At 40.8% G+C, this 14,073-nt stretch overlaps 1 protein-coding gene across 1 annotated transcript in view; it reads right to left on the bottom strand.

Annotated features, from left to right (window-relative positions):
* Positions 1–12,703: 12,703 nt before the first annotated feature.
* LOC106613194 (roundabout homolog 1) overlaps positions 12,704–14,073 on the bottom strand; it is a 343,488-nt gene continuing 342,118 nt past the window's right edge. Inside the window, exon 29 of the mRNA XM_082956429.1 lies at positions 12,704–13,943. The gene's annotated coding sequence lies outside the window, so the exon portion shown is untranslated. The remainder of the gene's footprint in view (positions 13,944–14,073) is intronic.

Here is a 14,073-nt window from a genome sequence, read left to right as displayed (position 1 = left end):
TCAACATTAAAACCTTCAATCCACATCACAATTCCATACCTAAAACCAACCTGAATGGACTATTACTACCAAGAACTATCATTAAAAAACTTCTAACAAACCAAAACTTGCAGAAGAAACACAGCGGAACCTGGAAATACCATCCAACACAAACTGAGTAATATTCAGTCTGAAGCTACTTCTGAAACCAAAAAGTAAAATACAATAATCGTATACTAATCTACCAAGCTGGAGACACTATTTGCTGACTGCTACAAAAAGGGGTAACTTAATTTTCCACACAGACCATCCCCTGTCATGGCACAGTGCTAAAAGTGTACATTACCTCTATGTCAAGAGAGAGGGCATTGGCCCAGGGTGGAAACTCAGAATACTAGACACTGAGGAAATTGAAACAAACTCTGCCAAGGTGTACAAGTCTGGGGCAGTAATGGTGCGGGGCATCCTCATACAGTTCTAGCAGGACTTTTACAGGATCAAAGAGAGAGCACAGCAGGAAAAGCTCTCTCCCTGTGAAGACTCCCCATCCTGAGTGAGTCTGATCACACCTCTTCAAACGGTCCTGCAGATGAGGATAGTCACACCCCCAAACATTATATTTGACTTCTCAGCTTCCCTATAAAATCAAAAAATTTCAAGCAGACAACCTAAGAAAGAAATTAAGAAACCTATCCAACCAAAAACATAAAGTCCCAGATAACCTGAGCCTGTGCCTTCACTGTGGTGAATAACTAACACTACAGAAATACCCTACGGAAAAAGAAGGAACAGCACGTCAGAAATCACCTCAATGTAATTTAAGAATCTAAAGAATCTAACCACTTCTGGGAAAATTGAAAAACTCTAAACAAACAACAACACGAAGAGTTATCTATCCAAAATGGAGATGTATGGATAAACCCCTTCTCCAATATTGGTTCTATAACAAAGAACAAATAGCAAAAGCATATACATGATTAAATACAAATCTTAGAATCAACTATTAAAGACTAACAAAACCCACTGGAGTCTCCGGTTACATTGAATGAACTACAGGACAAAATACAAACCCTCCAACCCAAAAAGGCCTTTGGGTTTGATGGTATCCTAAATGAAATTATAAAATATACAGACCACAAATTCCAATTGGCCATATTTAAACTCTTTAACCTCATCCTCAGCTCTGGCATCTTCCCCAATATTTGGAACCAAGGACAGATCACCCCAATCCACAAATGTGGAGACAAATTTGACCCCAATAACTACCGGAGGATATGCATCAGCAGCAACCTTGGGAGAATCCTCGACATTATCATTAACAGCAGACTCGCACATTTCCTCAGCGAAAACAATGTACTGAGCAAATGTCAAATTAGCTTTTTACCAAATTTCCGTACGACAGACCACGTATTCACCCTGAGTGAGAAACAAACAAACCAAAACAAAGGCAAAGTCTTCTCATGCTTTGTTGATTTCAAAAAAGCTTTTGACTCAATTTGGCATGAGGGTCTGCTATACAGATTGATGGAAAGTGGTGTTGGGGGAAAAACATATGATATTATAAAATCTTTGTACACAAACAACAAGTGTGCAGTTAAAACTGGCAAAAACCACACATTTCTTTCCACAGGGCCAGGGAGTCAGATAGGGATGCAGCTTAACCTCTATAGGGTAGGGGGCAGTATTTGCACGGCCGGATAAAAAACGTACCCGATTTAATCTGGTTATTACTACTGCCCAGAAACTAGAATATGCATATAATTGTTTGATTTGGATAGAAAACACCCTAAAGTTTCTAAAACTGTTTGAATGGTGTCTGTGAGTATAACAGAACTCATATGGCAGGCAAAAACCTGAGAAGATTCCAAACAGGAAGTGCCCTCTCTGACCATTTCTTGGCCTTCTACACTCTCTTTATTGAAAACTGAGGATCTCTGCTGTAACGTGACACTTCCTACGGCTCCCATAGGCTCTCAGAGGGCGCCAGAACGTTGAATGATGACTTTGCAGGCCATGGCTGAAAAACAGTAGCGCATTTGGTAAGTGGTCAATCTGAGAACAATGAGACGGGGGCGCGCCAGCACGTGAAGAGTCCATTTTAGATTTTTAGTCTTTGAACGAAAACAGGGTTTCCCGGTCGGAATATTATCGCTTTTTTACGAGAAAAATTGCATAAAAATAGATTTTAAACAGCGGTTGACATGCTTCGAAGTACGGTAATGGAATATTTAGAATTTTTTTGTCACGATACGCGCCGGGCGCATCACCCTTCATTACCCTTCGGATAGTGTCTTGAACGCACGAACAAAACAGAGGATATTTGAACATAACTATGGATTATTTTGAACCAAACCAACATTTGTTATTGAAGTAGAAGTCCTGGGAGTGCATTCTGACAAAGAACAGCAAAGGTAATCCAATTTTTCTTATAGTAAATCTGAGTTTGGTGAGTGCCAAACTTGGTGGGTGTCAAAATAGCTAGCCCGTGATGGCAAGCTATCTACTCAGAATATTGCAAAATGTGCTTTTGCCGAAAAGCTATTTTAAAATCGGACATAGCGATTGCATAAAGGAGTTCTGTATCTATAATTCTTAAAATAATTGTTATGTTTTTTTTGTGAACGTTTATCGTGAGTAATTTAGTAAATTTACCGGAAGTTTGCGGTGGGTATGCTAGTTCTGAACGTCACATGCTAATGTAAAAAGCTGGTTTTTGATATAAATATGAACTTGATTGAACAAAACATGCATGTATTGTATAACATAATGTCCTAGGAGTGTCATCTGATGAAGATCATCAAAGGTTAGTGCTGCATTTAGCTGTGGTTTGGGTTTATGTGACATTATATGCTAGCCTCTATGGGCTAGGTGGGACGCTAGCGTGCCACCCGTGGTGCACTCCAACAGCAGGTGCATTTCAAGAGCGGCAAATTTGAATCCAAATAAATGTCAAAATTCAAATTTTTCAAACATACAACTATTTTACACCCTTTGAAAGATAAACATCTCCTTAATCTAACCACGTTTTACGATTTCAAAAAGGTTTTATGGCGAAAGCATAAATTTAGAGTATGTTAGGACAGTACATTTACAAGAGTTGTGTGTAATGTTTTGTCAAGTCAAAGACAGGGTCACCAAAACCATAAAACCAGCTAAAATGATGCACTAACCTTTTACAATCTCCATCAGATGACACTCCTAGGACATTATGTTAGACAATGCATGCATTTTTAGTTCTATCAAGTTCATATTTATATCCAAAAACAGCGTTTTACTATGGCATTGATGTTGAGGAAATCGTTTCCCTCCAATAACCGGCAGTCAAGTCAGCGTCACAAATTAAATAATTAAAATTAGAAAACATTGGTAAAATATTATATTGTCATTTAAAGAATTATAGATTTACATCTCTTGAACGCAATCAACTTGCCAGATTTAAAAATAACCTTACTGGGAAATCACACTTTGCAATAATCTGAGCACTGCGCCCAGAAAAATACGCGTTGCGATACAGACTAGACGTCATGTTGGGGAGATCTAAAATCGAAAATACTATGTAAATAATCCATTACCTTTGATTCTCTTCATCAGATGTCACTTCCAGGTATCACAGGTCCATAACGAATGTAGTTTTGTTCAAAAAAGCTCATCATTTATGTCCAAAAATCTCCGTCTTGTTAGCACATGATCTAAGCCAGCCGGACTTCTCGTCATGAACGAGGGGAAAAAATATATTTACGTTCGTTCAAACATGTCAAACGTTGTATAGCATAAATCATTAGGGCCTTTTTTAACCAGAACATTAATAATATTCAAGGTGGACGAATGCATACTCTTTTATAACGTATTGGAACGAGGGTACCCAACATGAACTCGCGCGCCAGGTGTCTAATGGGACATCATCGTTCCATGGCTCTTGTTCGGTCAGATCTCCCTCCAGAAGACTCAAAACACTTTGTAAAGGCTGGTGACATCTAGTGGAAGCAATAGGAAGTGCCAAAATATTCCTCAGCCCCTGTGTTTTTCAATGGGATAGGTTTAAAGGTAATACAACACATCAGGTATCCACTTCCTGTCAGAAAATGTCTCAGGGTTTTGCCTGCCAAATGAGTTCTGTTATACTCACAGACACCATTCAAACAGTTTTAGAAACTTTAGAGTGTTTTCTATCCATATATAATAAGTATATGCATATTCTAGTTACTGGGTAGGATTAGTAACCAGATTAAATCGGGTACATTTTTTTTATCCAGACGTGCAAATGCTGCCCCCTAGCCCTAACAGGCTAGCTTGAAAAATGGGTGTCTGATTATTTATGGCTGGGTACTCTGCTGACATAATCTAATGTTTTGCTTTTGTTGTAAAGCCTTTTTGAAATCGGACAATGAACTGTCTGCTGCACCCTGATAGCAAATCTCAGTATGACAAAAATAATGGTGTTCCAAAAAATGTACAGTTGCCAGGACCACAAATACAAATTACATCTAGATACTGCTGCCCTAGAGCACACAAAAAACTATACATACCTCACAGGTAACTTTCATAAAGCTGTAAACGATCTGAGAGACAAGGCAAGAAGGGCCTTCTATGCCATTAAAAGGAACATAAAATTCGACATACCAAATAGGATCTGGGTAAAAATACTTGAATCATTTATAGAACTCTATTGCTCTTTGTGGTTGTGAGGTCTGGGGTCCACTCACAAACCAATAATTCACAAAATGGGACAAACACCAAATTGAGACTGCACGCAGATTTCTGCAAAAAGATCCCCTGTATGCAGAGCAGAATTAGGCCGATAACCGCTAATTATCAAAATCCAGAAAAGAGACGTTAAATTATACAACCACCTAAAAGGAATCGATTCCATAACAAAGCCATCACCTACAGAGAAATTAACCTGGAGAAGGGCCCCCTAAGCAAGCTGGTCCTGGGGCTCTGTTCACAAACACAAACAGACCCCGATACAGCAACAGAATTAGACCCAACCAAATCATGAGAAAAAAAATTAAAAAAAATTACTTGACACAAAAAAAGAGCAAACTTGAATGCTATTTGGCCCTAAACAGAAAGTACACAGTGACAGAATCTTTGACTATGTACAGACTCAGTGAGCATAGCCTTGCTATTGAGAAAGGCTGCCAAAGGCAGACCTGGCTCTCAAGAGAAGACACTGCACTTCCTATCCTCCTGTCACACCCTGATCTGTTTCACCTGTCTTTGTGATTGTCTCCACCCCCCTCCAGGTGTCGCCCATATTCCCCATTATCCCCTGTGTATTTATATCGGTGTTCTCTGTTTGTCTGTTGCCAGTTCGTCTTGTTTGTCAAGTCAACCAGCGTTTTTGTATCAGCTCCTGCTTTTCCCGTCTCTCTTTTCTCGTCCTCCTGGTTTTGACCCTTGCCTGTCCTGACCTTGAACCTGCCTGTTGTCTTGTACCTTTGCCCCTGTTGCTGTAATTAACATTGTTACTTTGACACGGTCTGCATCTGGGTCTTACCTTACCTCCTGTCAAACATATGACCATATTAGAGACACACATTTCCCTCAGATTACACAGACCCACAAAGAATTTGAAAACAAATGCAATTTTGAGAAACTCCCATATATATTGGGTGAAATACCACAGTGTGCCATCACAGCGGCACGGTTTGTGACAATCCATACAGTTATTTTCCCTCATTTGCACATCATTAAACACTGTATATAGACATAATATGACATTAGAAATGATTTTGGAACTTTTGTGAGCATATAGTTTACTGTTCATTTTTTATTGCATATTTCACTTTTGTTTATTATTTATTTCACTGGCTTTGGCAATGTAAACACATGTTTCCCATGCCAATATATCCCCTTACATTGAAACTGAGAGAGAGAGAGTGGGGGAGGGGCTGGCACATTGGAGGTGATATGTGGGGAGGAGTAGAGGCAGGGGAAGGGTAGTACCCCCACCTCTCTGAAACCTGTAACACCTCTGCTGCCCACTCACCCCTGTCTTCACCTCCCATCCATCAGTGCTTGCAGAACACCCTGACATTCACATCCCCACCACCTCTCCAGGTCGTCTGACTGAGGAAACACTAACTGAGCCCTATTATGTAGCCACACAGCACTCAGCATTAAGACCTACCAGACCTTCGTCCGTCATCATTGTGCTACATCTCCCTGATTGCTTGTGTCAAGGTCTCGCTAGGCACGTTTGACAATGTTGTTACAAAAACAGAGAATTTTCAATGGCTTGATTGTATGTTTGCTTTGGACATTCCTAACCCGGAGGAATCATACAGGTTCAAGGGTTACTTTAATTCTGGCACTATGACGATACCTACCTACCCGCTGTATGTACAGTGATTGAAGTTAAATGATGTACTGACAGTTATTTATTTCATTATTCAGGGAGGAACAGTCTCTACTTGCTGATTCATCCCTGTTCTAAAATAACTTTTAGAACAGTTTTTATTTTGTTGCCAAAGCTACAGGGAGAGTTAAGAAAAAGTTGAGTCCGCAAAAAGATGGTACAGCGGTTGTCAATCCATTGAAGTGTAGGTCGGTACATCCAGATCTTGGCAGCAGACTGTTGGTGCAGTTAATCTGACTAATCACTTCATGTGATGTCCGGTTGGTAAAAGAGAGGCAGTTTATAACATGAATATCATGAGAATATTGATGGAAGGTGTACCCATGACTCACTGGGACTTTAATAGTAGGACTAAGGGTGATGTCAGCCTACAGATGCAGCGAGACAGCAGGGGGATAGCAGAGAAAGAGCTGAGAGAGAGAAGATTCTTTGGGCTGAGGACGGGCCAGGGAGGCTATATAACTCTGGGTTAATTGTGCAGACCCCGTGGGCACTAAATAAGGATGGTTAGAATGACTGGCTAAGTGACAAATGGATGTACAAATTACTGAGATTACTTCAGTTATTAAAAAAACTGTGAGCTGGCCCTCTTCCAGAATCACCCTCTCAGTTACACGAAGGAAACTTCTTTTACAATTACTCAAACTTTACTTTCAAAAGTTAAGTTGAAATATTCTTCAGTTTGTAAATCCATAAACCATTGATGAGGTGACAGGTGTGTGAAGACAAACACATTTTCTATGAGCTCTGATTGATTAGCTTGCGAAGCAGCCACTGAGACTGGGGCGTGCCCTCCAGCTGCATGGTGAAAGGTTGTGGATGAATACCGCTAAAAGCTGTCTAAACAGTGTGCATGAGATGGATCCCTCCCTGGCGTGGTGGTGGAGGGTGGAAGGAAGACTGGAGGAAGAGTTGTCAGACAGCATACAGCTGTTCAGCTAATTACCTAGCAGGTTGGGAACGAGGTTAATGAAGCAGTTTGTAAATGAAAAACAGAAAGATCTCCTGAATTTACACAAAGGAAATTACTTTCCCATTAGTGGAATTAGTTGGGGAGCGACAAGTCTCAAATATCTCCTAGTAAAACATTTTGGGGAAATGTGTAAACAATAAGTTTAACTTTTAAAAGTTTAAAAGGTAGCTAAATATTAAAAAGTACCACAAGAGGAACATCATCATTTGATGGGATGTGTGTAGTCCATCGTAGAGAGAGCTGGGTCCTGGGCCCAGTTTTTCAAAAGTGATCTACCTGGATTTTGGATAGGATAGGATTACAGGCATAGAAATCAAACAAATTGAATGGACAAATCATTGTCTTGATTGGTTTTATTAATTCTATACCTTATGAAAGACTGGGTCCTGAATATCAAGCCTGATCCCTCTCCACCAGCAGATAGATAGGCCCTATATACTATCTCCTGGTTAACAAACATCTCCTCACAATTCAGTTGGAACCAGCTCATCTGATTCACCTATTCAAAGCATGATGATTAGTTAACAAGTTGAATCACGTGAGCTAGCTGTGGAATCGTTAAAATACATGGAATGTCTGGGGGTCCCAGAGGATAGGTTTGAAAACCCCTGTACTAACTCATAATGCCCAAGCAGGATGTATGACTGCTCTGGCCTGCCTCATCTCTATAACCTTCTGCATATTCAAGTGCTTATGGAGGGTCTGATCTGCAGTGTAACCCGGCCCAGCCAGCCTGTACGTGTATCTATCTCCCTAATGGGCTCCCGAGTGGCACAGCGGTCTAAGGCACTGCATCTCAGTGCTAGAGGCGTCACTACAGACCCTGGTTCGATCCGGGGCTGTATCATACCGGCCATGATCGGGAGTCCCATAGGGCAGCGCACAATTGGCCCAGCGTTGTCCGGGTTAGGGGAGGGTTTGGCCGGGGTAGGCCGTCACTGTAAAATAAGAATTTGTTCTTAACTGACTTGCCTATTTAAATAAAGGTTAAATAAAATGTCAGTAATCACCTGCATCTCATTGAGAGGTGTGGACACACCCCTCCCTCCTTCCCTCTGCTCATTAGAATGACGGATGATGGCATAAGGGATGCCCTCCCCTGCTAAAAATGTGTTCTCGTATAGAAAGGTGCTTATTAGGGAACACCTGGGGGAAGCGTGGGGGAGTGGCCGGCTCAGAGCACAGACTAAAAGGGAGGAGGAGGAGTAGGAAGAGGGGAAATATATTAGAGACCACCACAATACTACAGTACCTACCTGACTTTAAATGTTCATATTGTTGTTAAATAATAAAGTTAAAAAACAGTAATATTTTTGGGAACATGTTGAATACATATTGGCCTAGAATAATTCCATTAAGCCCACTGAGCAGTGCATTTAGAATAGACAGCAGACTCCTGCTTTGGATTGATGTCGTGCTGCTTAATTATTTATATGGTTATGTTCATACTATAAATCGTGCATATCTTACCATTGTATTAGGACCTGTACATGTACCTGTCAGTCTGTTGGAGATAGCTGTAGAATCCACTTCTCTCTCTGATTGGTTTCTGTTAGGAGTTTCAGAGGCCTCCTGAGACTCCCCCAGCTGAGGTGGGCAGTACTGATTATTAGCTTATGAAAACAACTTCCATCCAATTCTGCCTAGCCCAGAAGGGAGCGTGATAACGGGACATGTCCTTATCAATTCAGTGAATGGTATTTAAATAACCCCAGACAGAGCAAGTGGTCCTCACAGGAGTCCCAACGGTGAGGTTATGGCCACCGTGCGATCAGAGAGAAGCTAGGTTTAGGTTCAATAAACTGGAACAAATGCATTTCCCTCTCCAATTAGGCTAAACCACTATCCAGAGTCACGCTATGGAGACACTGGCATCTTTCATCTTCATGAACACTTTGTTTAGCTAAGTCAGCAGCTAAAACAAGTGATGGGGAGATGAGACCAGTCAGCTTCAATGGGAAGGCTACTACTGTCTGTAGGCACTTAACCTCATAAAAGCACCTTGGCCCCATACGCCTAATTGAAAACAATCTAAGCTTGTCAATAAGCTTCGCTATGGCTCACTATAGGTTTATTACATGTCATGAGAAAAGAGATATTGTGAATAATGGAATGGACTCATGGAATTAGCATGGTATGTCTTATATTTTATATTATTATGTTGTAAGATTATTCTCTTGTTTTGCTCTTTGTTTTTGATAGTTTCACCTTCACATTAGCATATTGTCTTGGTGGTGTTCTGATCCTACAGTATATTGTGGGTCAGGGTGGTGTTCTGATCCTACAGTATATTGTGGGTCTGAGTGGTGTTCTGATCCTACAGTATATTGTGGGTCTGGGTGGTGTTCTGATCCTACAGTATATTGTGGGTCAGGGTGGTGTTCTGATCCTACAGTATATTGTGGGTCTCGGTGGTGTTCTGATCCTACAGTATATTGTGGGTCTGGGTGGTGTTCTGATCCTACAGTATATTGTGGGTCAGGGTGGTGTTCTGATCCTACAGTATATTGTAACATATTGTCTGGGTGGTGTTCTGATCCTACAGTATATTGTGGGTCTGGGTGGTGTTCTGATCCTACAGTATATTGTGGGTCTGGGTGGTATTCCGATCCTTCAGTATATTGTGGGTCTGGGTGGTGTTCTGATCCTACAGTATATTGTGGGTCTGGGTGGTGTTCTGATCCTACAGTATATTGTGGGTCAGGGTGGTGTTCTGATCCTACAGTATATTGTGGGTCTGGGTGGTGTTCTGATCCTACAGTATATTGTAACATATTGTCTGGGTGGTGTTCTGATTCTACAGTATATTGTGGGTCTGGGTGGTGTTCTGATCCTACAGTATATTGTGGGTCAGGGTGGTGTTCTGATCCTACAGTATATTGTGGGTCTGGGTGGTGTTCTGATCCTACAGTATATTGTGGGTCTGGGTGGTGTTCTGATCCTACAGTATATTGTGGGTCTGGGTGGTGTTCTGATCCTACAGTATATTGTGGGTCAGGGTGGTGTTCTGATCCTACAGTATATTGTGGGTCTGGGTGGTGTTCTGATCCTACAGTATATTGTGGGTCTGGGTGGTGTTCTGATCCTACAGTATATTGTGGGTCTGGGTGGTGTTCTGATCCTACAGTATATTGTGGGTCTGGGTGGTGTTCTGATCCTAGAGTATATTGTGGGTCTGGGTGGTGTTCTGATCCTACAGTATATTGTGGGTCTGGGTGGTGTTCTGATCCTACAGTAAATTGTGGGTCGGGGTGGGGTTCTGATCCTACAGTATATTGTGGGTCTGGGTGGTGTTCTGATCATACAGTATATTGTGGGTCTGAGTGGTGTTCTGATCCTACAGTATATTGTGGGTCAGGGTGGGGTTCTGATCCTACAGTATATTGTAACATATTGTCTGGGTGGTGTTCTGATCCTACAGTATATTGTAGCATATTGTCTGGGTGGTGTTCTGATTCTACAGTATATTGTGGGTCTGGGTGGTGTTCTGATCCTACAGTATATTGTGGGTCTGGGTGGTGTTCTGATCCTACAGTAAATTGTGGGTCAGGGTGGTGTTCTGATCCTACAGTATATTGTGGGTCTGGGTGGTGTTCTGATCCTATAGTATATTGTGGGTCTGGGTGGTGTTCTGATCCTACAGTATATTGTGGGTCTGGGTGGTGTTCTGATCCTATAGTATATTGTGGGTCTGGGTGGTGTTCTGATCCTACAGTATATTGTGGGTCTAGGTGGTGTTCTGATCCTACAGTATATTGTGGGTCAGGGTGGGGTTCCGATCCTACAGTATATTGTAGTTCTGGGTGGTGTTCTGATCCTACAGTATATTGTGGGTCAGGGTGGGGTTCTGTTCCTACAGTATATTGTGGGTCTGGGTGGTGTTCTGATCCTGTCAGAAGATGCTTGGACTAGTTCACCTTGTTATGACCCTATACTTGTGATGAAAGGTCAAGTTTCGGTCAAACCCACTTCTGAGCTTTTAATTGCTGACAAGCTGGTTGCTGCTGTCAGGGGGAAGTTAGATTTATTCAAATGTTGTTGCCAGGGAAACTCACGCAAGGAGGACTGGGGAGGCTATATGAATTACAGGATATCTTAGACATTTTGCAGAACCTGGGGAGAGCTACCATATACTGTACTCTGTACTAACTTCTGCCTACAATTGTATTACTAAAGGATAATTTGAATACTTACACAAAGATTCTGTTTCCTTTCTATTACTAATGTATGTTTGATAATTATATAGACCTGATTATCTGTTGAAGAAATTGACCAACACAAGCAAGACTCGAATGGATTTCAATTGCTTTTTCATTATACATATGATGAAATGTCAATACAAGTAGTGTCATCTGTCAGAATATTATTTCCCTTTTAATTTGATGAATAGTGTCGTATGCCTCCGGTTTTATGATGCTTTCCCTGGTCTATACTGTACAAGTATTGTAATACTCATGTGCACTGGAACATTCCATGTGTGGAAAGTTATGGAATGTTCCGTTTAGTGGGTGTCTTTATTGATGAATAATACAGTAGGTATTAGTCAGAAATCAGTATTGATGAATAATACAGTAGGTATTAGTCAGAAATCAGTATTGATGAATAATACAGTAGGTATTAGTCAGAATTTAGTATTGATGAATAATACAGTAGGTATTAGTCAGAAATCAGTATTGATGAATAATACAGTAGGTATTAGTCAGAAATCAGTATTGATGAATAATACAGTAGGTATTAGTCAGAATTCAGTATTGATGAATAATACAGTAGGTTGGGAAATATGCAAAATGACTGATTTCATGGTATTAGCTGAATTAATGATACAAATATCGAGTCGGCTGCCTCCTGTTGAGTTATAACAGCTGCATCCAAAGATAAACACATAACAATCAAATGAAGGAACAACTTACAGCAACAATAAGAGACTGTTGTTGGTATTTAAGGATATTTTTGGTAAATGATGTGGGAGAAAACAACATTTTGGGATTAGCGAATCATCAGTATGTAACTGTAGGGCTAACAATAGAGTAATAGACTTTTTAATGAGATACAACCAATACGCAGAACAACAACACTTGTGTCCCTTAGAGAGCACAGCCTGCTCACTACCCTTCAACTAAACTGCATCCAAACAGGTAAATGAACAGCACAAAAGTTGCCAGTCAATATGGTTTGGTCTGTAGCGCAGCTAAGAGCCTTTGTGTTTGGAGTAGCAGACCCAGGCGTCACACAGACTTCAAATATCAACCAAAGCTCTGAGCTCTGATCTTCAAATGTAGCGAGGAGAGCTTCAGCGAGAGAGAGGCCCCAGGGGACACCCCAGGGGACACCCTAGGGGACATGCAGTCCCCCCATGTCCTTCTGATATCAGAAAAAAAAGGAGGGAGCGCTAACAGTTTGAACATTTTTTATTCATAAAGTTATTTATCTTTTTGCTTTACGAAACAAATGTTTGCAGATGTCCTACGAATAAACAACAGAACCCTCTCTCCTCAGAGAAGGGATCCACCGACCAAACCCTTCTCTGGAAAAGAGACTCTCCTTGTCCAATCACGGCCTCTCCAGATTCACAAGGTGTCGCCCATTTTCTGTATGTTACATTCTTTTAAGTGCATTAGTAGACAATGTCACCGTTTGAATTAATGTGCAATGGATTGAACTACGGTCAATTCAGAAAGACATTTACATTGCTGCTATGAACCACAATAACTCTCTGTGTTGAAGGTCCTCACATGAGCTAGCATCAGAATCTGAAATGAGCCAATCATGACACAGGAAGTCTCCTTTCAATCCACGCCCATCATAAACAGTTTATCACCTTTACCAACATCATCATCATCATCTTCGTCATCATCAGGATTAACAAGACTCTTTTGTCATACCTGTATTCCTCCAGTAAGACAAAAAGGTTAATAGATAAAAATGGCTTAAAATAAAGTTTAGTGATTGTGCTTTTAAAACCAAAGTAAAACAAATAACAAACATTGACAACGACACAAAGAAAAAACAGTGAAGAAGAACAATCCCAAAGTGGCACTTTCTTGGGACGGCTAAATAATATAGCAATTTACAACATGGATGGAAAACGATAAAATAATTATATTTACTGGCATAATAAAATAATAATTCGCAAAATAAAACAAAGAACACAAAGAAAACCAAGTACCACGATGGACGCTATACAAAAGGACATTATGTGTACAGGTATATTTACAAGACAGTCCACCCCTCTGCTTGTAGCTCATCTCATTACAGTAACACCTGGCTGTAAGGGCAGGGCTTCCCACAGTGCTTGCCGAGGCAAGCCAAGTCGATCGTGCCAGTACTTGGAGTCCACTGTTACTCCCTATTGCCTTGGAATAAAACATTACATCCTACAGGGTATTTTGCTTGGCATTTTTTTTCTTTTTTAAAATGGACATAGAAAATGATAAATTAGAAAAACAATTGGTATTTTTTCCAGATGTATTGAAACACAATTGATGTACAGTATTTGTCAGCAAACATGATGGTGAGATACTGAGATATTTAAAATAGGCAGAGGAACGATCACAGCATTCCTCTTCTTGGAAACTTCATTCTGGACAGTACTTCCTGTTCATCCCGTCTAGTACTTCAGCTCTCCACCATCTGGGGAAAGACACAACACAACAGACGTTTCAGCAAGCATACAAATATATACACAGTACACTAGATTACACTAAGCCATTGCTCAGTAACCCACCAATACTAAATCTACAGTAACACAGTTAGCCAGTCG

Source organism: Salmo salar, chromosome 09 (genome assembly GCF_965601325.2).
Source record: "Salmo salar chromosome 09, fSalSal1, whole genome shotgun sequence".
NCBI lineage: Eukaryota > Metazoa > Chordata > Actinopteri > Salmoniformes > Salmonidae > Salmo > Salmo salar.
The sequence above is the reverse complement of the archived record's forward strand: the minus strand, read 5'-3'. Positions and strand labels throughout refer to the sequence as shown.